This window comes from Balaenoptera physalus (genome assembly GCF_965194825.1).
Source record: "Balaenoptera physalus genome assembly, contig: SUPER_7_unloc_5, whole genome shotgun sequence".
Lineage (NCBI taxonomy): Eukaryota > Metazoa > Chordata > Mammalia > Artiodactyla > Balaenopteridae > Balaenoptera > Balaenoptera physalus.
In genome coordinates, this window is record NW_028126530.1 from 363,118 (window position 1) to 389,571 (window position 26,454).

General features: G+C 36.8%; 1 long non-coding RNA gene across 1 annotated transcript in view; it reads right to left on the reverse strand.

Moving 5' to 3' along the window:
* The window catches only part of LOC309665301, a 58,031-nt gene that overhangs the window by 4,437 nt on the left and 27,140 nt on the right, over nt 1-26,454 (reverse strand). The window contains exon 3 of the long non-coding RNA XR_014266337.1: nt 8,542-8,652. This is a non-coding gene — a long non-coding RNA (uncharacterized lncRNA). The remainder of the gene's footprint in view (nt 1-8,541; nt 8,653-26,454) is intronic.

The window sequence follows — 26,454 nt, forward strand, 5'->3', positions numbered from 1 at the left end:
GAGCAATTCCAACTCTCTACATATACCATTTCTGGCTATCAGGATGTAAAAAATGCAGAAATCCTCCCTCTGGACCTGTCTAGGTAACCTCTGATTCCCTTTCTGCTGTGCTTCCTGCAGTCTGCTAGCAGCCTGAGCAGGGGACAACAGGTAGTTTTCCAAAAAGTGCATCCATAATGAAAAAATCACACAGAGCTGCCTAATTGTAAAACAGATTCCTCTACTAAATGCAGACATACCCAGTAATGGTTTTGTAAACAGACAATTTAAAATTAAATAAAAAATAAGTGTATACTTGTTAATTTGTGATTCAAATTAAATGCCAGTGATATTAAAGAAAAAAAGTACAGTGTGACTGTTCACACGTGACTCCCTTAAGTTCTGTGTGCAGTGTCCCGAGGGACAACTTTCAATGCCCTTGGCAATTAACATTCATCGCTGCAGCTCTTTCTGCATAAAATAAACAAAAATCCACTGCTACTGTGTGTTTTGTTTTGCTTCTCTCATAGACACTCCTGACCAAGTTTTAAAGAAACACACAGTAGCGAGGCATTCAGATCTGAGTTGATCTCAGGCTTTGCAGTTCTTATGTGTTTGAAGTTCTGTATTGACAAGACTATAAGATGATTTTGCTAATTTCTCACCTTAGAAATAAAATACGAATTGCCCAGCAAGCCTATAAACCATCCGAACATGTACTAAATACCTCATTCATGACTGAATAAAATGTATGACCAAGTTTATTTGTGCATCTCCCGGGAAATCTTCATGTTTAGGAGAGATGCAGCTCTGAGATCTGGTCTAATTCTATAAAAGCATCATTGTGCATCTTTCAGAGGCCCCCTGAGTTATTCAGAACAGATATGATTCCAGATCATTCTTGAGGCCACTCAGAATAGCTGCATCTCCCTCTGATATGTAGAGAACAGTGGGGAATCCAGGCTGCCCAGAAAGGCAGGAGGCCAGGCGTTCTGCTCCAAGGCCCCCACCACTTCCCAGGGACACACCGTTACTCTTCTTAAGGCAAGAGCTCCTTTTTCTTTTTAATTAAATTCAGTGTAGGATCATGTCAGGAAATGCAAGGGTGAGATGCTTAGAAATAAAACCATGAGTACTAAATTATCCATCCATACTTGACTGCTCAGTTAACCAGAAGCCTTTGGAAAAAAAGTCCATTGATGGTAAAACTTACATTTTCTTTAGTGATGTTATGGAGCTGAATTCATTACAATTTGTAAGCACACTGTGAAAGCCTTGGATAAAAAGAGATATGTACAGACGAGCTGCTATACAAAATAGAGTGGTAAAATGAGAATGCAAAAAGGATAAGGTCTGAGCATCACAAAATGTAAATACTACTGACAAAGGTGCATTTTTTGGGGGGTAGGCATTCATCCCCAGCAAAGTATGGCATTATTTTGTGTCGGAGAAAAGCCAGCTCCACTGGATTTCCTTGGAGGAAACACGGCAACAAGGAAGAGTCTACTGCAAGGACCACAGGACAGAGAGAACAGGGAACCCCTGAAATACCATCTTCCAGTCAGCCCCTAGTCCAGAAGCTCCTCATTAATGTTCAGAGCAAAGGTGGGAGTAGCTGACCACAGGGTCCACTGAGATATTCCATTAGCCTTTGCCACTGGCTGTGGCCTTCCTGGACCAGTCTCTGTGCCACAAGTTAAACCAGAAGTTCAAGACTCCTGTGTGCTTTGGTCATTAGTGATCCCAGATGCCTCATGAAAGGTTGCTAATTGAACCTCACCCCTTTGGCAGGATTGAAGGTCACCTCACTTGGTACGTCTTTCATCAGTGACTCCAAACAAGAAAAAGGGAATATCCCTACAAGAGGCAATGTAATTGCATTGGATGAGTAAAGCAGTATGTAATGGGATAAAATATATCTCCATAGGGATGCCAATAATATTTATTAAAAGTGGAGTAAACAAAGACATCATGGTGTATGTCAAGGATACATACTGTTAAATAAATAACTTTCATGAACATTTTTGTATATTATACATGATATAAAAGTGATTACTTTGGAAAAGAACAGAGTAGAATTTGCTAGACAACTATTTTTGAATTTGGATAGTGCTTAGAAGGGCTTCCACATATCTTTTGGGAAGTTGCCAAGTACGTCATAGGCAGTACTTACTTTTGGAAAAATACTATGGCAAAATTGTGGCCACCATAAGATACTTACTGGGCAGATAATAAACACAGACATAATTTTGCAAGGATAAACTGTTGTGTTTTTCATTCCTCTCCAGTAAATCCTGTTAGCCGGTGATCATTATCCCATGAAGCCCTAGCGAAGCCAGGGAGGGCAAAGACCAGCTAAGAAAATAGGAAACAGGACGTGTGATGTCTCCCTCTTTGGCAGGAAGAAGAGATGGGAACCCAGACGATCGTGGGAAAGAGAGGAAATGGAGGAAGGGTAAAAGGTGGTGGGAGGGTGATTCAGACACCTTGCTCAGGAGCGAAGTCCCAGGGAGATCAGAAAAGTGAGAGGAATAAGCAAGCTGCGAAAAGGCTTTGTCTTGGCTTCCATTTGGAATTTTGGGAGATCACCTTGTAGGGGGCTGTGTAGTCATTACTAATGGTTGCCAACTATTTCCCTTCTTCTACCTTCCAGTCACTTGGAGGATTGCGATTTCCACGCCCCCTGGTGGTTGGGTGGGGCTATGTGACCAGTTCTGGCCAACAAGCTCTGAGTGGAAGTGATAGGTTACTTCTGGACTAAACTGCCAGGACAAAACCATTTCACGATCTTTTTCCCCTTGATATGGTGAACCAGACTGCCCACAGGCCATCAAAAGGGGGCACAGAAGTGAGATGAGAGTCTGACTGGATCTGAACAGAAGGTCAACTTGGCAAAGGCAAATTAAACCTGTAACCAAGGCTGCTCAGGCTGGAAACCAAATGAGACTCATGGTCAGGCTTCAGGGAGGCAAGAAGTGACATCGCAAAGATCCCGGAAGGGACAATGACCTGTTCCCTGGGAACACGGTCTTACCAAGAGGTAAATCCGCCACAGGCTTCAGGAGCAGGTGCCAAGTAACCCTCAGCGTTAAAAGCAGACAAACTCCCTTCAGCAGATAGCAAGGAGCTGAGCCCCAACGTGAGAAGCCCCACCATCCAGCTCCATGAGGGCACCAGCCCTTCTGTAAACCCAAACACTGTCTTGGAAAGAAGGAGGAACAAAGAAATCTGAGCATCCCTGGAAGATGTTCACCCATTCAAAAGAGTCCACTGAATCCAAAAGAGACTGAAGATTGCCTTATTCTGGGGGTAGTGCTATAATTTGGGCTACTTGGTAGAGAGAAATGACAACATTGCCTCCCTGAATGTTGTTGACAACGCTTAAAAACACGTTTGGTTTGTTCTGGTTTGTCTCATCTAGCATCTTAGGTTCTATGGAGGTAACCTGGAGACTCCAGACCTTGAAAAGGACCATGGGAAAATCTGAGCAGATGAGTTCTGTGTGACAACTGTATGGCAGGGTCTGCACGAACCCTGGGATTTGGGGGCTTCTCCTCTCACATGCTACCATCATGCCGTGATTTAATAAAGTTGCCTGGTCACCAAGACAGTGCTCTGTGCTTTAGTACATGGGTGTATTTTACATGGATGCTATTACATTTGGCCTGTCCACTGCACTCAATACCCACAGCTGCATCTGCAGGATCATTTGTTAAGAAAAATCGGAAAAAGAATGTGTCTTGGCCCTAATAGGTCTAAAAACTTTTAGGAAGCACAGATAAACAGAATGAAAAATCTGACATCCAGAGGCAAAAATTCCCCAGTACATTCATATGCCCTTATAAAAATCTGGTTTGCAAGCCCTTTTATTGCCATCTGAATTGCTCAGACTAGTATTTGGGAATACTGACCAGTTCTACCAGGCACCTAGCCTGTGAATAAAAGATAGAAATACTGGAGAACTACGATTTTATGAAAAAATATGAGGGACAAGTTTATTATTATAAGATTTGCATCAAACATTTTTGATGTATTCAGTAATATTCTGATTTATATCAGGAGTTGATATACGTCTAGATATTTTAAATTATTATTCACTCTTTCCATTTTCTAACATTTCTTTGTGAAAAACAGTAAATTTTACATCATAGCTTATTTGGGATATTGCAGAGTCCAAATAATCAGACGTTCCAGGTTATAAGAAAATATTTAGTGTCTGATGCCCAGGCCTAAGCATTTTCTGCTAATCTAATCATGTGTATTTATTTCCTGCTAAAACCTGGAGTATTAACTTGTACTAGTAAATGTACTTCCTAAAGTGAGAAATAAATATCTTAAAGCTGAGAATTGTTGCTAATATGCTCAGCCATTAATTGTATTGGGAGCATTAGACAAAATCTTTCCTGGCTCCACCAACACATAAGTCTGTTGAGAGGAAATATGATCAATGTCTCAGTACGGGAAAGGTGAAGAATTACAAAGAGAAAAGAAAACATCCAGTCAGTTCAGCTTGTCTCCATCTACTTTCTGTTTACAATACACAATATAGTAATCTGATATGCCATTTTTGATCAAGTTAAATTTAAAGCAGTCTCATTTGCGCTGTCAGTGATCGAGTGGCTTGCCCCATTAGAGGGCGTGATTTTCAGCATCTGGGCCATGAATGGAGTTGTCCCTCTTTCTGGGGATGACTGTTTATGCAAGCACTTTGGGGGAACAAAAAAGGAGAACAAAATGTGTGTACACTTCCTCCTAATCAATCTCAATCAGCTCTGGCCAGACCACTCATCTCACCACCATGCCTGCGGTGACTAAAGAGAACACGTCACATGGCTAAAAAGAACACGTTATCCGGAGTTGGAAAGCAGCATCTGAAATGCTAAAGCCAGTTTCATGAAGGGTCACCTACAGTAACAATAATTGTAAAAACAAAAGGTTATTTCCACATGCAAGATCTAGAATGAAAGTCCAGCATGGTTTACTCTAAGGTAGTTTTTTTACTTTTGGTTTTGGTTTTTTAACTTTTGTTTTGAATAAACTTGGATAAACTGCATAAAGTTCCTTTAGGAGATTTTTGAGAAGAAAAAAATGAAGTCAATATTATAGCATGTTCTTATTTAGAATACACAGATTTCAGCAACCTTGATTTTATATGAGAAATATTAGGTCACTTGTAATTCTAGGAAATATCAATTTAATATTGATGGAAAGAAATTCAGCTAATATGAATAGTCAAACCCAATTTGACTGTAAAGATGTAAAGCTTCAAGAACTTTACATTTTTAGCTAATGGCATCAATTTTCTTGAATAGGTATATGAATACATGTACGTGTCTGTGTTTTACCCCTTAAAAAAAATCCATCAGTTCTGAAAAATTATACATTCAGGCATTTCCAGTAATTTGTGTTTCTCTGTATAAAAAGGTAAGGTGTATGACCTCAGAGGGGATACTTTGTTAAATGTATTATCTGGAACCCAATCCCAGACTTCAAAATGGGAATGCTAGAGGAACCAGACTAGAAATTTCAAAAGTAAACTCCAGGAGCACTTAGTCCAATGTTGAGTGATGATACTAGCCCATTACTATCTCTACAATAACCAACAATTCCATTAGGGAGCTCACAGAAAACACTGGCAAACAGGTGGTAACATGCTCAGGAATCATGGTTTTCAAAGATGCAAGGTCTGCATCTCTCTGCTTTGGCCCACCTGTCCCTAGAAACGCCTGGATCCCTCCTAACTTCTCTGCTCATTCCTCTTAATATCCTTCGTAGACTTCTTTCTTCTATTTATTGCAAAGTCTTTTCTAAGAAATATTTTACTACTTTTCATAAATTAATAGAAAACAAAATAAATACATAAACTGCATAAGTAAAAAATATGTAAAAGAGAAAACATGAAATGTGCAATAAGTTCTAGTCAATTAATTAACATTTGTTATGTGTTGAATCAGTGAAGTACTTTAAAATCATCAAATGCCTTAAAGTTTGAATTATTTGGCTTTGGGGGGTTATACAGTGGGTCAAATTTATATATATGCACACACATACAATCAAAAATTATGTATAGACTATTCTCTTACTACCTTTATGTATCAGGTAGATGAATTGATCAGCTGCTATGTATAAAGTTCTTGGTGGAAGCTGTGATATTTGAGACATTTCTAATTCTTAATGAACATTCTAGAAGCGCAATGACTTATGGGCAAAATAAGAAACTAGGGATGTAAGACAGACCACCTTCTTTAAAACTTCCAAATACCACAACACAGACCAAGGAAATTTTAACCATACAATCAGGGAGTCTAACATGATTTTCCTCTCTAGATCATACACAAAATATTCCAAAAAGCTAAAACTACTATATATGAAGAATCATCGCCCTCATTATATTCATCCACATTTCACACTATCCACATTTTACATCATAATAATATAAACTAAAGTGAACTAATATGTTCTCTAGCATTTACCAAGGCAAAGGAAATGTCAATAAAGACTCTGGGATGCTGGCTTTTAACAGAAAACACATATAGATAATCCTTCAGAAGGAATATTGATAAATTGTGCTGTCTAAAGCATGCTTTAGAAATGGGTCTGAAATCATGTGGTAATATCTAGGGATATTTAGTGAAATGTACACTATATGCAATCAGAGTAGCAACAACCATTAAAAAGAAACCCTCATCAGTTGATTGCCACTCTTAAAATAATTAATTTAAATTTGCAAAGAGAGTAGTTTAAATATAAAAGATAAGCTTTGTACTTACCATTTTATAATGATGGCTTATAATATTCTGAGTTATTATTTTTTTAATTAAATATAATGGAAATAAGTTCATCTTAAGCTTCAGGATTTTCCCTTCTAATGTTTATAAACTTCCCAGTGCCACCATATTGATAGCACTGGAGGCCTGAATCATAAAGATACTCTACACATGCAAATTAGAAACACAACACACAAGCCCCTCGGGCCTCTTTAAACTAATTAAATATGGCTTACTTAGTTTTTACAATTTTAGGGAAACCACTGGAAAGTTTAGATGTTAAGCTGATATTAGAATAACCACCAGACCGAAAATGGGTTATTTGATAACTGATCTTCTTGAAATCTGGTTTCAATGAGAATATATTTTTACTGGGGTGCTAAAAATGATTATGAATGATGCTTTGAGGAGTAAATATCTGGCCACAAAATGCTTTTTCCTGGGAAAAGACCATGAAGCTGGACAATTAATGGACATGCCTTCCCATCCTGAGCTCATTGAATTTCTTCACCTGTGTTCTTACTCTTCCCTGCCAATCTATTTGATCACTTACTAGGTTCCCAAATTTGATCCTTAAGGACACAGTAAAGCTCAAGCTAGACTTTAACTCTGATCTTAGAAATGTCAAAGAAAGGGAGGAAAACACTCAATTCCTTAGTATTATCTCCAGAATTTACAGCAGTGCGTTTACATGGGACACAGTTAATTTTTAACTTTTACTTTCTGAATTAATCTTTCATTTAAAAAATCTATCCCTTAAAACAGTAGCAAAACAAAAGCAGAAATAGAGACACAGACGTAGAGAACAAATGTATGGATACCAAGGGGGAAAGGGGTGGGGTGGGAGGAATTAGGAGACTGGGATTGACATATATACATTATTGATACTATGTATAAAATAGACAACTGATGGGAACATACTGTATAGCACAGGGAGCTCTACCTAATGCACTGTGGTGACCTAAGTGGGAGGGAAGTCCAAAAGGGAGGGGATATCTGTACGGGTGTGGCTGATTCATTTTGTTGTGCAGTGGAGGCTAACACAACATTGTCAAGCAACCCTACTCCAATAAAAGTTAATCAAAAAAAGTAGCAAAGCATTTGAATTTGAAGTGTATGTATTCACTTATTTAATCCACTGAATTAGTATTTGTGCAATAGAAGAGGTAATTCACTGGACAACATTCAAGTAGCAAAAATGGACCTTTCCAAAAAGTAAGTCATTAACTCCCTTCCCACTAATAGGAAGGGAATCTTTATTTTCAGTGGCAGCCTTCACCTGGTCTCCTCCCAGGCCAAGTCCTGGGAATGGAGTCATTTTCCCATGACATCCTTTGGCAGCCTCACATCTCGCAAACATCACGCGGTGGCCTGTTCAGTTTTCCCCAGTGGCTGCAGCACTGGCTCCTTCTTGTGTTGTTTTAGTTATTCATGACCAGCGCACTTGACTAGTCACCCTTCTGTCGCCGGTCCTAAAACTAAAAAGGGATGATAACCCCGGAAAAAATCTAGACTCCAATAATTCCCTTCTCATAAATCTTATTGATGATCATTTGCTGGCAATCAACAGGGAAGGAAGATATCAAAACAAACCAAAAAATGGATCATAAGCAAGAAGAAAGCTAGCAGAGGAATACTAGCAGATATGATGAACCTGCTGCTTTCTTCAGTTTCATTCATTAAACTCAATATAATTAAGTTTTGACCTATAAGAAGGAATATGAACTAAAAATGAATATAATTCTCTCTGGGAAAGAATCAGCGTGGATTGACAAGAAGACAGCTGCAGACTCACCGTCTCTGCGATTAAGGCTTGCGAAGCCAGGGCCGTGGCTGCTGGACCGCTCTGAGGAGCTGCTGAAGGAAGCCCGGGGCAGGGCAGACGCCAGAGGAGCGTCACAGCTATCTGGGGGGAAACACCACGTGCGGGTTAATACACTGAGTAAAGCTTTCCTGTCCTCTCTTCCTCTCTTCTTCCTTCCCTTTTACTTTCCTTTCCTTCCTATTTCCCTGCCACCCTCCCTTCTCTTCTTCCTTAATTTCCTTTCTTTTTACTTAACAGGCTAGGAAAATGCTAGAGCCTGTGGCAAACATCAGTCTTGATCAGAGGTGTGTTAGTAAACGTTGAACAACAGGCTCTTAAGGAAAATTAAAAACCCTGATTGGCAGCATTTGCCACTTTCCATGGTGTAAATACTCCTACCATGGCCAATTCAAAGCTATCAACGTGATGTCACTGACCAGGAAGTTGGAAAAAGAATCATTATATAGTATTTTCACCACGCAGACACAAGGTATGTAAATCACCTCAAGAGCACTGATAACAGCAAGATGACATAAAATAAAGTAGGAAGTGGTGAGTTTTCAGAATGTATTACTTTTGTTTTAATATGATTTAATTAATTATGTTTATATAATTTAATTTTTAATAATGATTGTATTCTCATGCAAAATTCATGAAAAGTTAATGATTGGCTCTTGCTAGCTGCTAAAAATTGGTTCCAGCACGTCCCTCCTAAATGGGAAAATATTAAAAGTATTTCCTTGAAAATCAGAAAGAACACTTTCACAGACACCACTGTTTCTATTGAAAATTGCACTGAAAGTCCTATCAGTACGTAAGAGAAAATTTAAAAATTAAACGCACAAAATTGGATAAAAAAGAGCAACCATTATCGTTTCCAGATGATACGATTATGGAGGTAGAAATTCTGAAAGTCATTGGCTAGCTTAACAATTCATTATACAAAAGCTGATAGTATTTCTAAACTTATCCATAGTTAGAAATTAAATAGAATAGCAAATACTAACAAAACATATAAAGTAGCTAAGAATGAATCTTACAGAATTTGCAGGACATTTATGGAGATTATTATAAAAATTGTATTGAAAGACATTAAAGAAAAACTACATAAATTCAGACTACAATGATTGCAAATAGGAAGACTACTTTTAAGGTACTGGTTTTCCCTAGCTTGATCTAAAGATTCATTAGAAGTTCAATCAAAGCTCAAGAGGGTTTTTCACAGAACTTGAAGCAGTGAACCACACAGCTCAGGGGTTCTTAACATGTGGTACAAATATGATATAGGGGGTCTGTTGAGATGAATAGAAAAAAATTACATCTTTATTTTCACTAACCTCTAGCTAAAATTTAGCATATTCTTCAGTCACAAATGTAGACAAACCAGACTATATTCACCAGTGCCCGTGCATATGTTACCAACATAAGTTACAGATATTTTAATAGCAATCGTTGTCACAGACACCTAGAAATATTGTTTATGGTCCCCTTTACTTCAAAATAACAGTATTTATTAAAGTCACCACTAGATCTTGTTTTTGAATGCGCTAATAACTAAGAAGACACTATGTTACAATTTCTAGTACATTGATATCAGCATTTCAATATAACTATTTACTTTGTAACCCTATGTATACATTTTATGCATTTACAAGCATTGCTGTGAGAAGGAGTCAGGCTTCAGCAAAGTGCCCGAAGGGTCCTTGGCAAAAGGAAGAGCAAAGAAGCACCCGTTGTGAGTGTGTGCACTGCAAGTACAAAGCTGTTGAGACATTACTGGGGCATTATTAGCCATTCAGAAAATTCCAGAAGATTGGGATCATCCACAATCCACAGTCAGCTGTGCTAACTCGAATGTTAACGTGACAATTTCTCAGGGGACAATTTCTCTGCCTGTTGAGCAGACCAGGCCTGCATCATTCCCCCTTTAGGTAAAGGGGTCCCAGGGATCTAAGTAACCTGCTCAAAGTCACAGAGCTGGTTGAGGGTAAATGAAGATTATCTCCATCAACTGTTTAGCTTGGGAAGCCTGCTCCTTTCCCAGCCTCCCCCAACCCCCCCAGCAGGGCTTCCTTTCTGAGTCTCCCCAGATGCTCCCCACTCAGTCCCCTCTGCTCACATCTTTCTCATCTCACCGTATTGGGGTCTCTCCTTTCTGGGTTGGAAACAGTGAGGACCAAGTGTAGATTCTGGAGCCAGACAGGGTGTGGGCATGACATTTACCAAGCTGCCTACTCTTGGGAAGTCACTGGCCCTCCCTAAGCCTCAGTTACCTCATCTGTACAATGAGGATGTCACACAACTGAATCACACAACTGGACAAAGGGGAATCACACAATTCATAGGGTTTCTATGAGGATTAATAGTGTTTGCTTTTATTATTTTCAGTATGGTAAGACAAGTCATCACATAAGCTTCTTCAAAATATTCTATAAGGACGTTTTCCCTATAGAGAGATATAGAAGGCAGCATTCAACGTTCCAAGCCATATTCTCATTTTTTATTCTTTCCTCAAAAGAAGGCATATGAATCTTAGCCTTTAAAAAAAAAAAAAAAAAAGAGTAAGATGTACTTGCTCTTATGAAGTCATCTTTGCCTTTGAGAAACAATTTTAAAAGTGATCATTTTCTTTAAAACCCTAATTGGTTGTTCCAATTCACTTCCACACAGTCAAATTTGAGAATGCACGTGATCAAAAAACGTGACCACGTCCAATAAGGTACTTGGAAAAGAGCTGCTCTGTGTTTGGACAGTGTTTTCTGTACATTCACTGTGTTTTTAACTAAATTACATTCAAGTAAGGTGAAGTCTCAGATGCCACCCAAAAATCTCCTAAACCATTGTTTTCAATCTGAAATGTCTATATTTTATACTACGATTCCTGGAGCCAAAATTGTTAAGACACAATTTAATTTTCTTTTTCTGGAATCATTAAAAAATATTTGATTTCCACTGAATATTATTCTTATCAATAGTCTGATACATACTATTTCTATCCAAAAAAAAAAGATGAATCCTGAAATGCTTCAAAGCTACAACAATTATTCATAAATAATTGTTTTTAACAAACGAGATGGCAAAACAACTGAAAAGTACAACTATTTACCACTTAGGGGGAAAATGAGGTGAGTACAAGTAATGATCTTGTAAGAATTAACAAATGAAAATAGACAGATAATATTACAGTTCAATAGGCTAAAGCAAGTTTATTTCTCTTCATAATAACACTCATATTAAGAAGAAATTATTCTATGAAATAATCTCAGTTTTGAAATGCACTTATTCCTTCAAAAGTTCAAATGTACTCAGAAGCTCAAATGTTCTCAGAAAAGCTTAGGAACTCTAAAGGGAAACTGATGATCCATTGTAACGTGTCTTGTGGAAAATACAGACACACCGTAATTGTTCACGATTTATGTGTGATTCAGATCAGAGTGCTCGGAACAGCCTTGTGTGCATGCTTCTAGAATAAGTTCTTATGTATTAAATGAGCAAACATTGTCTCAGTAGTTGTACCTATTGTAACATCATTTTAATCAATAGCCTATTGTTTGTCCTGCCAACAGAACAGCTTTATACTGAAATTATTAAACAATATTTCAGCTTCTGTTTTTAAATATTATATATATATTCTTTTCTCCAGGTAAAATCTTAGAAATTTGGAACTTCCCATAGCTGGGGAAAACATAGTTGCCTTAATCCTCTCAATCTAAGTGACACTATCTGAGTGTTTTCCAGACCCTTGACCTCCTCCTAAAACTACTTAAATCTACCCCCTCCATAAATAAAAAACAGTCCCAGACAAATCTCTTTGGATTACTACAGCTCCTTGGTGATGCATGCTCTTAGTTTCTTCAGAACTTTCAAATCCAGTTTATACACAACTGTATATAAATGGCATCTTTTCAATATGCATTATGTTCTAAAGTAGACTAAAAATTCCTCAGCAAAGAAAATGTCACTTTACTGAATTCATTGATGAGCTCTAGTAGTTATCTGGTAGCACCTTTAGGATTTTCTATGTCTAATATCATATCATCTGCAAACAGTGACAGTTTTACTTCTTTCTTTTCCAATTTAGATTCCTTTTCTTTTTCTTCTCTGTTTGCCACAGCTAGGACTTCCAAAACTATGTTGAACAAAAGTGGTGAGACTGGACATCCTTGTCTTGCTCCTGATCTTAGAGGACATGCTTTTAGATTTTCACTGTTGAGTATGATGTTAGCTGTAGGTTAGTTGTATATGGTCTATATTATTTTGAAATATGTTCCCTCTAGGACCCTTTCTGGAGAGTCTTTAATCATAAATAGGTGTTGAATTTTGTCAAAAGCTTTTTCTGCATCTATTGAGATGATCATATGGTTTTTATTCTTTAACTTGTGGTGGTGTATCACAGCCATTGATTTGCAGATACTGAAAAATCCTTGCATCCCTAGGATAAATCCCACTTGATCATAGTGTATGATCCTTTTAATGTACTGTTGGATTTGGATTGCTAGTATTTTGTTGAGGACAGATGAATGGATAAAGAAGATGTGCTACATATATACAATGGGATATTACTCAGCCATTAAAAAGAATGAAATAATGCCATTTGCAGCAACATGGATGGACCTGGAGATTATCATACTAAGTGAAATAAGTCAGACGGAGAAAGACAAATATCTATTAAAAAATTTGAAACAATAATTCAAATAATTATTTTAATAATATAATACTAACCTTCCAAAACAGAAAGCACAAAGTCCAGAGGGCTTCCCTGGTGAATTCTGCCAAACATTTAAGGAAGAAATCATGCCATGTCTCCATAATCCCTTTTAGAAGATAGAAACAGAGGAATACTTTTTAACTTATTCTATGAGGCTAATAGTACCATAATACCAAAACCAATCACAGATATTACAAGAAAAGAAACCTACAGACCAATATTTCTCATGAACACAGATGCAAAATCCTCAACAAAATATTAGCCATCAAATCCAACAATGTATAAGAAGAATTACAGGGAATTCCCTGGCAGTCCAGTGGTTAGGACTCCATGCTTCCACTGCAGGGGGCCCGGGTTCAATCCCTGGTGAGGGAACTAGGATCTCACAAGCCACACGGTGTGGCCAAAAACAAAATAATAAAGTAAAATAAAATAAAAATTTTAACAGATTTTTAAAAAATAGAAGAAGAATTACATACTGAAACAAGTGGAATTTGTCCCAGTTATTCAGGGCTGGTTCAACATTCAAAACTCAGTTTATGTAATCCATCACATCCACAAGCTAACAAAGAAAAATCACATGGTGCTATCGATAGATGAAGAAAAGCATCTGACAAAATCCAACACCCATCCATGGTAAAAACTCTTGGTAAACTAGGAATAGAGTTGAACTTTCACAAATTGATAAAGAATATCTACCGAAAACTTACAGCTAACACCACACTTAATGGTGAGAAACTGGAAACTTTCCCCACTAAGATCAAGACTAGGCAAAGATTTTCCCTCTCACCACTCCTTTTCCACATCCTACTAGAAGTCTTAGTTAATGCAATTAGACAAGAAAAGGAAATAGAAGGGATACAGATTAGGAAAGAAATGTCTTTGTTATGGATGACAAGATCATCTATGCAAAAACTCCTGGAACTAATAAGTGGTTATAGCAAGGTCACAGGATACAAGGTTAAAATACAAAAGTCAATTGTTTTTCTATATACCAGCAATGATCAAGTGGAATTAGGAATCTGAAACACTATGCTATTTACATTAGCACCTAAAAAATATAAAATACTTAGGTATAAATCTAACAAAATATGCATGAGATCTATATGAGGAAAACTACAAAACTCTGAGGAATTAATCGAGGAAGAACTAAATAAATGGAGAGATACTCCATGTTCATGGACAATACTCAATATTGTCAAGATTTCAGTTTTTCCCAATCTGATCTATAGATTCAAGGCAATCTCAATCAAAATTCAAGCAAGTTATTTTGTGGATATCAACAAACTGATTCTAAAGTTTATGTGGTAAAGCAAAAGACCCAGAATAGCCAAAACAATATTGAAGAAGAACAGAGTGGTAGGAATGACACTACCTGATTTCAAGACTTACCATAAAGGTACAGTAATTAAGACAGTGTATTGGCAAAAGAACTGACAAATAGATCAGTGAAACAGAACAGAGAGCCCTGAAGTCGACCTACACAAATATAATCAATTGACCTTTGACAAAGTAGCGAAGGCAATACAATAGAGCAAAGATAGTCTTTTCAATAAGTGGTAATGGAACAAATGGACTTCCATAAGCAAAAACATGAATCTAGACACAGACTTTTTACCCCTCACAAAAATTAATTCAAAATGGTTCACAGATCTAACTGTAAAGCACAAAACTATAAAACTCCTTGAAGATAACATAGGAGAAAATCTAGATGAACTTGTGTTCTGCAAAGACTTTGTAGATACAAAGCCACGATCCATGAAGAAAAGAACTGATAAGATGGACTTTATTAAAATTAAAAATTTCTGCCCTGCAAAAGACAGTCAAGAGAATGAAAACACAAGCCATAGGATGGGAGAAAATATTTGCAAAATACACATCGAACAAATGACTTTTATCCAAAATATGCAAAGAACTCAAACTTACCAATAAGAAAACAAACAACTCCAATTAAAAAATGGTCCTAAGCTGACTTTAACAGACACTTCACCGAAGAAGATATACAGATGAGAAAGAAGCATATGAAAAGATGCTCCACATCATACGTCTTCAGAGAAATGCACATTAAAACAACAATGAGATACCACTACACTCCTATGAAAATGGTCAAAATCGGGAACACTAATGACACCAAATGCTGGCAAGGATGTAGAGCAACAGGAACTCTCATTGGTGGTGGGAATGCAAAATGGTGCAGCCTTTTTGGAAGACTGTTTGGCCGGTTCTTACAAAACTAAACGTATTCCTACATGCAATCCAAAATCTGTTCCTTGGTATTTACCCAAAGGGGTTGAAAACTTATGTCTACACAAGAACAGGCACAAAAATGTTTATAGCAGCTTTAGTCATTAAACGTCAACACTTGGAAGCAACCAAGACACCTTTAGTAGGGAATGGATAAACAAACTGTGGTACATCCATATAGTGGAACATTAGTAATAAAAAGAAATGATCCATCAAGCCACGAAAAGACACAGAAGAAACCCAAATGCATATTACTAAGTGAAAGAAGCCAGTCTTTAAAGGCTACATACCATACGATTCTAGCTATATGATATTCTGGAAAAAACGGAAGTGTGAAGCCAGTAAAATGATCAGTGGTTGCCAGTGTTTAGATGGGAGAGAGGAATGAATAAGAGGAACACAAGGGACTTTAAGAGCAGTGAAACTATTCTGTATAATAATATAATGCTGGATACATGTCATTATACATTTGTCCAAACCCACAGAATGTACAACACCGAGAGTGAAACATCAACTATGGACTTGGGGTGACTATCATGTGTCAGCACAGGTTCACCAATTGTAAACTAAAAAAAGTATCAATACCACTCTGGAGAAGGATGCTGGTAATGGCAGAGGCTAAGCATGTGTGAGGGAAGGGGGTATATGGGAAATCTCTGTACTTTCTGCTCAATTTTACATAAACCTAAAACTGCTCAAAAAATAAAGTTTATTTTTAAAAAAGGGCAGGGGGGCTTTCTCTTTATCAACTACCCTGAGTATTCACTTAAAAATAAGTGCTATGATTTAAATAACTTACTGAGAAAGAAGAGAAACTTTCAGGGTTTTTTCCCCCCAGTTATACATCCTGGAGCCCATTTATAAAACTTAGTTCTATCCCTTCATGGTTTTAAAATTGTGCAAGGGTGTGTGACTCTACCAGCCTTCAGAGGAATCAAATATCTGGAGGGAGAATGGCTGTAGTTTTTCATGGATTGTCCTGCTTCAGCACCCTAAGCAGACAAGGATTTAGACCTGTTTTAAAGGTCAATTTTAATTATCCCAATTATTATTCACTCATGACTGCTGAAAAATTATACTCGACAAAAGGAACAGATTCCCAGTGGTGGGAGTGTTTCTAAAATTATAACTTGTGGCAGTTTAATGAATCATACTGCTTCTCATACAGGAACAGCACTTTTTTTTTTTTAAAAGAACCACTATTTATCTTTATTTCTTCAGCTTCTATCACAGTGCCTGGCACATGGTAAGCATTTGATAAATGTTTGCTGAATTAAATTGATCACAAGTCCGAGAGCAACTTTCTTAAATCTCCATATCTAAGTTATATTTCAACCCTGACATATATTGAGCTTAAAACATTGAAACAGCCAAGTTCATCCTAAAAGAAAAATCATGCGGTCTTAACTTCCAGGCTGGGTGTGGGGTAGGTATGTGATAGTGGGACCCAGGAAAATATAGATAGAGAAGAGGGGTTCTCACTAATAGGAAGGGACTGCCAATGAAGTATTCATTTCAGAAGGCATTCTCATTCCTGCTTAAACAGGGCATGTCAGTAAAATTCAGCAATCCAACACACTCAGATATTTTTCAAAAATAATTCACAAATGGAAAGATGAGAACATGTCTGTGTTAGAAGTAACATGTCTAGATTTATCAAGATTGTATAATTTTGTGCAATGAAATTCAGGGGAGAAATAGACACAGCAGTTTTTCAGACACTGATACCCAAGGGGCAATTCCCCATCCCTGCCCCTGAAATTCTGATTTAGTGAGAGGAGTTATTTGTGTACTTAAGGCAGACACATTCTGTTCTTCAGAGAAGGAAATGTACAACACTCGGGACAGGAGCTGAGAGATCTCTGCAGTGGATGAAAACCTCAACTGTGCCAGGAGAGACCCTCAACGTGGCCACCAGGAGTGTGCACTAAATTGCAGTTTTCATATGAGTAGCCCTGGTATCTGTATTATGTTCTGTGGTTATTAAACCAGAATTGGAGAGTTGGGCAGTGTAAAAGACATACTTTCAAAAATCTGAAGCCCTATCACGCTAGTGCCCAGAAAGATGCACTTGGGAAACTCAGCTGTTGACTCATATTAGTATTGATATTACTTTAGATATTTAGTTTAAAAAGACTTTCACTATCCATAGCTCATTAACTGGAAAACTTCCTTGCTTGTATATAAATCTGAAATATCCATTTAAGGGGCAAAGTCTAATATTCCACACAACTTACTCAAATTGTTGAAATAGTCACAGAGCAATGAAATATGCGGTTTTGGGGTGACGTCAGTATCATGATAGTGTGAATCGTTCCTTTTTTCTCTCTCTCCTTTGATTTACAACTATTAGGACGTCCATAACCAGAAAAAAAAAAAAAGCAAAAGCACCTATCCACAGCATACAACGACATCCAAGAGATCCATCCACCTGTGCATCCAAAGTGGGTGGATTGGACCATGGAGTAGGTAGCAGGGGTTGAGGTAAGTGGCTGCAGAGCTGGTGGCAGGAGGCTGTGACAGCACAGAAGGCGGCTGCTGTTCTGGCAGCGAGCCAGCACCACCTTTCTGGCAGAGGAGCTGGAGGATGAAGGCAGTGACTGGAAGTCTGCCCAGCCACGTGTGTTACAGCTGGCGGGACCAGTTGCTCTCTCTGAGGAGAGACTGCAGTGAATGGGCAGAGGGAAAGGAAAGGTAAGTAGACAGACAAAGAGAACTGAAGTAAAATGTCTCCTGCTGTCTGCCCCTGGAGGCAAGGGGACCGACCACCCTAGGACCCCTGGGACACCGCCCCCATCCCAACTTGAGGATACCTCTACCAGGCCATGGACACCCACAAAGCCCCAAGTGCTAAGTACACACACCTCCCCCCTGCGCCCACATTCTGCCACCACGCATTGTTTTTGTTGTTGTTTTTGTTTTGTTTTGTTTTAACTGTGTGGGTTCCCAATCTTAGAAGCCGCTAGTTAACGCTGGTAAGAGAAACCAAAAACTTGTGCCATAGCGCCACCTTCTGGAAAGGAAAGCTCCTAACTACCGACCTGTTGCATTCTTAGGATCAAAGTAAACAAAGTCTTAACTAAATAAAAATGGTGTTCCATTTTTTATTTAGGGAATCATGGTAATACGGTATCACAAAAAAAAGAAAGACAATTTTCCAGTAGCCAAACCCAAAGGTATGGAATATTGTGCTCTAACTGATAAAGAGTTTTAAATAGCTGTTACGAAGAAATTCAATGGAAAACTCATAAAGGCAATGCAATGATATTAGGAATGAAAATAACAAGCAGAAGGAATACTTTACCAAAGAGATTAAAATTCTAAAAAAGAATCTGACAGATTTCTGGAGCTGAAGAACTCAAATGAGATAAAGAATGCATTACAATGCACTGGAAATAGAGCAAATCAGGTGGAAGAGGAATTAGCAAGCTCAAGGATAGAAATATAGAAATAATTCAGGTGGAAGAAAAGAGAGAGCTAAGATTTTTAAAAAGTGAAGCCTATGAGAAATATCTGATTCTATTGGAAAGGGAAACGTAAGAATAATGGGCATCCCAGAAGGAGAAGAGAGTGGGAAGGGGACAGAGTTTATTTAAAGAAATAAGAGCTGAGAAATTCCCAAATCTGGGGAAGGGATGAATATACAGATCCACGAAGCTAACAGAATATCTTGTTATCTCATCACAGAAAGACCTCCAAGACACATTTTAATGAAGCTGTCAAAATTCAATTATAAAGAAGCAATTTTAAATGCAGGCAGGGGGAAAAAAAAAAGACAGCAACCTACAGAGGTACCCCCATTAGGCTACAGTAGATTTCTCAGCAGAAACTTTGAAGGTCAGGAGATAGATAGTGGAATGACATATTCAAAATATTGAAAGATAAAAATTTCCATCTAAGACTATGTGGCAGTTATCCTTCAGATATAAAGGAGAATTAAAGCCTTTCCCAGACAAACTAAAGCTGAGGGAGTTTACCACCACTAGACCTGCCTTATGAGAAATGTTGAAAGGAGCTCTTCAAGCTGAAACAAAAAGACAAAAGTACACAAAACTCTGATTAAGATGATAAATACTCATAATTAGAATACTGTAAATCTTTTCTAGAACAGTATATTAAATTCTTAACTATAATATAATGGTTAAAGGAAAAGAGCATTAAAAATAGCTATAGATACTACAACTTGGTAATGAAATCACAGCATAGAGATCATTTCTAACATTAAAAATATAAAAGGGGAAGAGTAAGCAGATGAAACCTTTATAGGTGAATGAAGATAAACTGGCATCAGCAGAAAAGGGGCTATTTTACCTGTAGGATGTTTTATGTAAACTTCATGGTAACCACAAGCAAAAATCTAGAGCAGAAACATAAACATAAAAAAGGGGAGAGTGAGCAAATCACCATGGAAAACCACCAACTTGTAAGGGCAGACAGAAAGAGAAGAAAAAAGGAACAACAGAGAGACAAAATAAGCAGAAGGCAAAAGATAAAATGGCAATAGTAAATTCTTACATAGCAATAATCACCCCTAAATGTAAGCAGATTGAACTCACCGATCAAAAGGCACATAGTGGGTGGTTGGCTGAAAAAACAAGGTCCAACTCTATGCTCTCTACAGAAGACTCATTTCAGCTCTAAAGGCACATAGGCTCAAAGTGAAAGGATGGAAGATGATATTCCAAGCAAATAGAAATGAAAAGAAGGTGGGTATAGCCATCCTTGTATCAGACAAAACACACTTCAAGCCAAAAAAGGTAAGAAGAGACAAAGAAGGTCAGTAAAGGGGTCACTACATCAAGAAGATATAACAATAATAAATATGTACGTTCCCAAAACCTGATCACTGAAATATACAAGTATGTAATAATAGATATTAAGGAACAAATAGACAACAATGCAGTAATTGCAGGATTTCAATACCCCACTATCAGCAATGGATAGATTGTCTTGACAGAAAATCAACAAAGAAACGTTGGACTTGAACCACACCTTAGAACAAATGGATTTAATAGACACATATAGAATATTCCATCCAACAGTAGCAGAACACACATTCTCCTCAAGTGCACATAGAACATTCAGGCTGGATCATATGATAGGTCACAAAAGAAATCTTAGCAAACTTAAGAAGACTGAAATCATATCAGCTATCTTCTGTGACCACAATTGGTATGAAACTAGAAGTCCACAACAAGAGGAAGATGAGAAGATCTACAAACATGTGGAAAGTAAACCCACGTCTAAACAACCATTGTGTCAAAGAAGAAGTCAAAAAGGAAATAAAAAATATCTCAAAACAAATGAAAATGAAAACACAACATATCAAATATCATGGCATGCAGCAAAAGCAGATCTGAGTGGAAAGTTTATAGCAATAAATACATTAAGCTGTTAGAAATATCTCAAGTAAACAACCTAACTTTATACCTCAAGGAACTAGAAAAAGAAGAAAAAATTAAGCCCAAAGTTAGCAGAACTAAGGAAATAGTAAGTATCAGAATGCAAATAAATGAAATAGAAACCAGAAAAACAACAGAAAGGATCAAGGAAACTACAAAATGTTTCTTCAAAAAGATAAACAACATTGACAAACCTTTAGTTAGACTCAGGAAAAAAAAGAAGAGTCAAATAAATAAAATTAGAAATGAAAAGAGAAGACATTACAACTGATACTACAGAAATACATAGAATCATAAGAGACTACTATGAACAGTTATATGCCAATGGATTATACAACCTAAAAGAAATGGATACATTTCTAGAAACACACAACCTACCATGACTGAATCAGGAAGAAATAGAAAGTAGGAACAGACCAATAATGAGTAAAGACACTGTATCAGTAATTTAAAAATTCCCAACACAGAAAACTCCAGGACCAGAAAACTCCCCTGGATAATTCTATCAAACATTTAAAGAAGTAATACCAATCCTCCTCAAACTCTTTCAAAATATTGAGGGGGAGAAAACACTTCCAAACTTGTTCTATGAGGCCAGCATTACCTTGATACCAAAGCCAGATAAGGATACCACAAGAAAAGCAAACTATAGACCAATATCCCTGATGAACATAGGTGCAAAAATTCTCAACAAAATATTAGCAAACCAAATTCAAGAACACATTAATAGAAGTATATACGATGGCCAAGCGGAATTTATTCCTAGGATGAAAGGATGGGTCAACATATGCAAATCAATAAATCCAACACATCACATCAATAAAAGAAAAAATAAAAATCACATGATCTTTTCAACAGAGAAAGAAAAAGCATTTGACATAAAACAACATCCTTTCATAATAAAAACCCTTAACAGACTGGGTATAGAAGGAACATACTTCAACATAAAGGCCATGTATAACAAACACAAGGGTAACATTATATCTGATGGAGAGAAATGGAAAGTGTTTCCTCTGAGACCAGGAACAAGGCAAGGATGCCCAGTCTCACTATTCTTATTCAATATAGTACTGGAAGTCCTAGCTAGAGCAATTATGCAAGACAAAGAAATAAAATATATATAAATATAAATATATAAATATATATATAAATATATATATATATAAATATATAAAATATATCCAAATCAGAAATGAAAAAGTAAAACTGTCATTATTTGCTGATGATATGATTGAATATATAGAAAATCCCAAAGAATCAGCCAAAAAACTATTGAAATTAATCAACAATTTCAGTAAATTGGCAGGATACAAAGTCAACGTACAGAACTCAATTTCATTCCTCTACACTAATGATAAAGCATCTGAGAAAGAAATAAAGAAAACCATCCCTTTCACAATAGCATCAAAAACAATAAAATACTTAGGAATAAATTTAACCAAGGAAGTGGAAGATCTGTACAATTAGAACTGCAAAACTGCTGAAAGAAATCAAGGACACCAACAAATGGAAAGACACAAACAAAATCAAAGAAATTGAAGACACAAACAAATGTTCATGGATCCAAAGACTTAATATTGTTAAAATATCAATAGTTCTAAAGCCATCAACAAATTGAACATAGTCCTCACCAAAATACCAAAGGCATTCTTCACAGAAATAGAAGAAACAATCCTAAACTGTGTGTGGAACCACAAAAGATCTCAAACAGCCAAAGCAATCTTGAGAGAAAAGAGCAAAGCCAGAGATACCACACTTCTGGATTTCAAGCTATACCACAAAACCATAGTAGAAAAACAGTATTGTACTTGGGGGGAAAAAAGACAAATTGACCAACGGAACAGAATAGAGAGCCCAGAATTAAACCCTGGTATATACGGTCAACTAGTATTCAACAAGGAAGGCAAGAATAGCCGGTGGAGAAAGGATAGCCTCTGCAACAAATGGTGCTGGAAAAATTGGAGAAACATATGCAGAACACTGAAAGTAGACCCCTATCTCACACCACTCACAATAATTAACTCAAAATGGGTCAAAGACTTAAACATAAGACCTGATGCCATAAGAATCCTAAAAGAAAATGTTAGGGGAGAAGTTTATTGATATTGGTCTTGGCAATAATTTGGTGGGCATGATGCCAAAATAACAAGCAATAAAAGAAAATAATCAAAACATGGGACTACATCAAACTCAAGAGCTTCTGCACATCAAAAGAATAAATTAATTAACAAAATGAAAAGACACCCTACAGAATGGGAGAAAAATTTTGCAAACCATTTATCGAATAAGTGATTAATATCCAAAATATATAAGGAACTCAGTCAACTCAATAACAAAAAACAAACAATCTGGTTAAAAGATGGGAAGAAGAAGTAAATAGTCATTTCTCCGAAAAGGACATCAAAATGGCCAAGAGACACATGAAAAGATGCTCAACATCACTAATCATAAGGGGACTGCAAATCAAAATCACAGTGAAACATTACCTCACACCTGTGAGAATGGCTATCATCAAGAAGACAAGGACCAACAGATGCTGGTGAGGATGTGGGAATGTAAATTAGTCTAACAACTATAGAAAGCTAGATGGAAGCTCCTCAAAAAATTAAAAGTAGATCTATCATATACTCCAGGTATTCCACTTCTGGGTATACAACCAAAGAAAATGAAAATAGGATTTTGACAAGATATACGCACTCCCATGTTTATCACAGCATTACTCACAATAGCCAAGATACGGAAACAACCCAAAAGACCATCAGTGGATGAATGGGTAAAAAAATATGTGGTATACATACACCGTGGAATGTTATTCAGCCATGAGAAAGGAAGAGATCCTCCCATTTGCTACAACATTATGCTAAGAGAGTAAGTCAGATAGAGAAAGACAAGTACTGTATGATGTCACTTACATGTGAAATCTAAAAGTTAAACCTGTGAAAAACAGAATAAAACGGTGGTTACCAGGGACAGGGACAAGAGGGATGGTCTTTAAGGGTACAAACTTGGAAGAATTGGTAAATGAACCATGAAGATCTAATGAACAGTATAATAAATAGACAGTAATACTGTACTATAATTACATAACGTGATCATGTGTATTATAATTATGTAATGTGATATTACTTCAGCAATCACATTAACAATATATAAATGTATCAAAGTAACATACTGTATACCTGAAACATATGCAATGTTACAAGTCAAATTTACTCAATAAAAAAGTGTGCAATTTTATATTTTTCTGTTCATACATTGTTCACGTGAATTACCAAATTACTGTAATTGCCAAAATCACATAATTTTCTTCTACAAATGTTGCTGCTATATAAGTTGCTTCATGGAGCAAGGACCTAATAAATTTTTTTTTTTTAATTCATTTTTGGCTGTGTTGGGTCTTCGTTTCCATGCGAGGGCTTTCTCTAGTTGCGGCAAGCGGGGGCCACTCTTCATCGCGGTGCACAGGCCTCTCACTATCGTGGCCTCTCTTGTTGCGGAGCACAGGCTCCAGACGCGCAGGCTCATTAGTTGTGGCTCACAGGCTTTGTTGCTCCGCGGCATGTGGGATCCTCCCAGACCAGGGCTCGAACCCGTGTCCCCTGCATTGGCAGGCAGATTCTCAACCACTGCGCCACCAGGGAAGCCCCTAATAAATATTTTTTGAGTGAATAATTTATTTTGAAACTTTAGAGATTTTTTTATCCTTCAATTTTCTCCACTAAAAATTGGAGGCAAAATTATGTATTTCTTTCTGTATTATGTGATTGTAGAAGAGTTAAAAACTGCTGCACAAATTTTTTAAAAACCTGTGATGAACATGAAAGGGTTAGATGTTCCTTTATATTTACAGGAGTGCTTCTTCTAAAAGTCCATGTAACTTTAAAAACTTACAAAATTTAACAAAAAAATAACACCTATACTGTAATATTTGATCCATAAATACTATAACAGTTGTTAAAATTTTAGGACAAGATTTAAGTTACACAAGAAATTTTTACACTATGTTTGGTAATTTGGGCATTTTCTTTGGAAAAAATTTAAAATAAAATAACCAACATATTCCAAAGCTAAAGATTCACTGCTTTGTGGTAGAATGAGAAAAGAGAATACACATCATTGCAAAGAAATGTGTATTTGGTGCTTTAAATAATCAACTGGGCGTTTCAAAAAGCTTGTTTAACTAGGATAAAACTCGATTCATACGCTGTCTTGCAATTTGGAAATACTTTCCTTTTGTCCATCCATCTCTCCTCCTCCCACCCTCTCCTTCTTCCTTGTCTTCCTCCTTTCCTCTCTTCCTTCTTTTCTCCAAGATATTCAACAGGGGACAGTTGTCAAAAAGATGTTCATAGCTAAAGGCAGCAAGTACAATCAATCCATTCAAAGCACAAGTACCTGTTAATGATCCCTCCATAAAATACCGCTTTTCTCATTTTGCCAGAGGGGAAAAAAACAAGACAGTAACTTCTTTGTAGAGTTCCAAGAATATACACAAAATATATAGGGGAAAAAGGAAAATTTTATAGTTTGGAATTTGGATCCAAATGACACCTAAAGTTTTAAAATAATTAATTCCTGGTAAATATTTTCAGGTTTAATCTACTGAGGTACACTATTATAATATAGCATTGCTGTTTAATGTAATGTTTACCTAAAAATTATTTAATTATTAATAGCAACAGTTCACTGAAAACTTGGGTCTCTGACCAAAAAGTTTCCATAAAACAATCATTATGCTTAATTGTTCATGTTTATTCAAAATTACAGGCCACTGCTGTTACAAGAGTAGGAAACCCAATCATTTTAGGAAGTGTGTGTGTGTGTGCACATGCACACGCATGCGTGCACGCACATATTTAACAAGTAAATAAAAAATTAGATTACTATTGAATAAAGCAGTGCATTCTCAGGTACCTCATTAGATACATATATAAAGATAAAATAACTATTTGGACGTGAAAACAAAGACTATTACAAGAGACAAAGAAGGACACTACATAATGATCAAGGGATCAATCCAAGAAGAAGATATAAAAATTGTAAATATTTATGCACCCAACATAGGAGCACCTCAATACATAAGGCAAATGCTAACAGCCATAAAAGGGGAAATCAACAGTAACACAATCATAGTAGGGGACTTTAACACCCCTCTTTCACCAACGGACAGACCATCCAAAATGAAAATAAATAAGGAAACACAAGCTTTAAATGATACACTAAACAAGATGGACTTAATTGATATTTATAGGACATTCCATCCAAAAACAACAGAATACACTTTCTTCTCAAGTGCTCATGGAACATTCTCCAGGATAGATCATATCTTGGGTCACAAATCAAGCCTCGGTAAATTTAGAGAAAATTGAAATCATATCAAGTATCTTTTCCGACCACAACGCTATGAGACTAGATATCAATTACAGGAAAAAATCGGTAAGAAATACAAACACATGGAAGCTAAACAATACACTACTTAATAACCAAGAGATCACTGAAGAAATCAAGGAAGAAATCAAAAAATACCTAGAAACAAATGACAATGAAAAC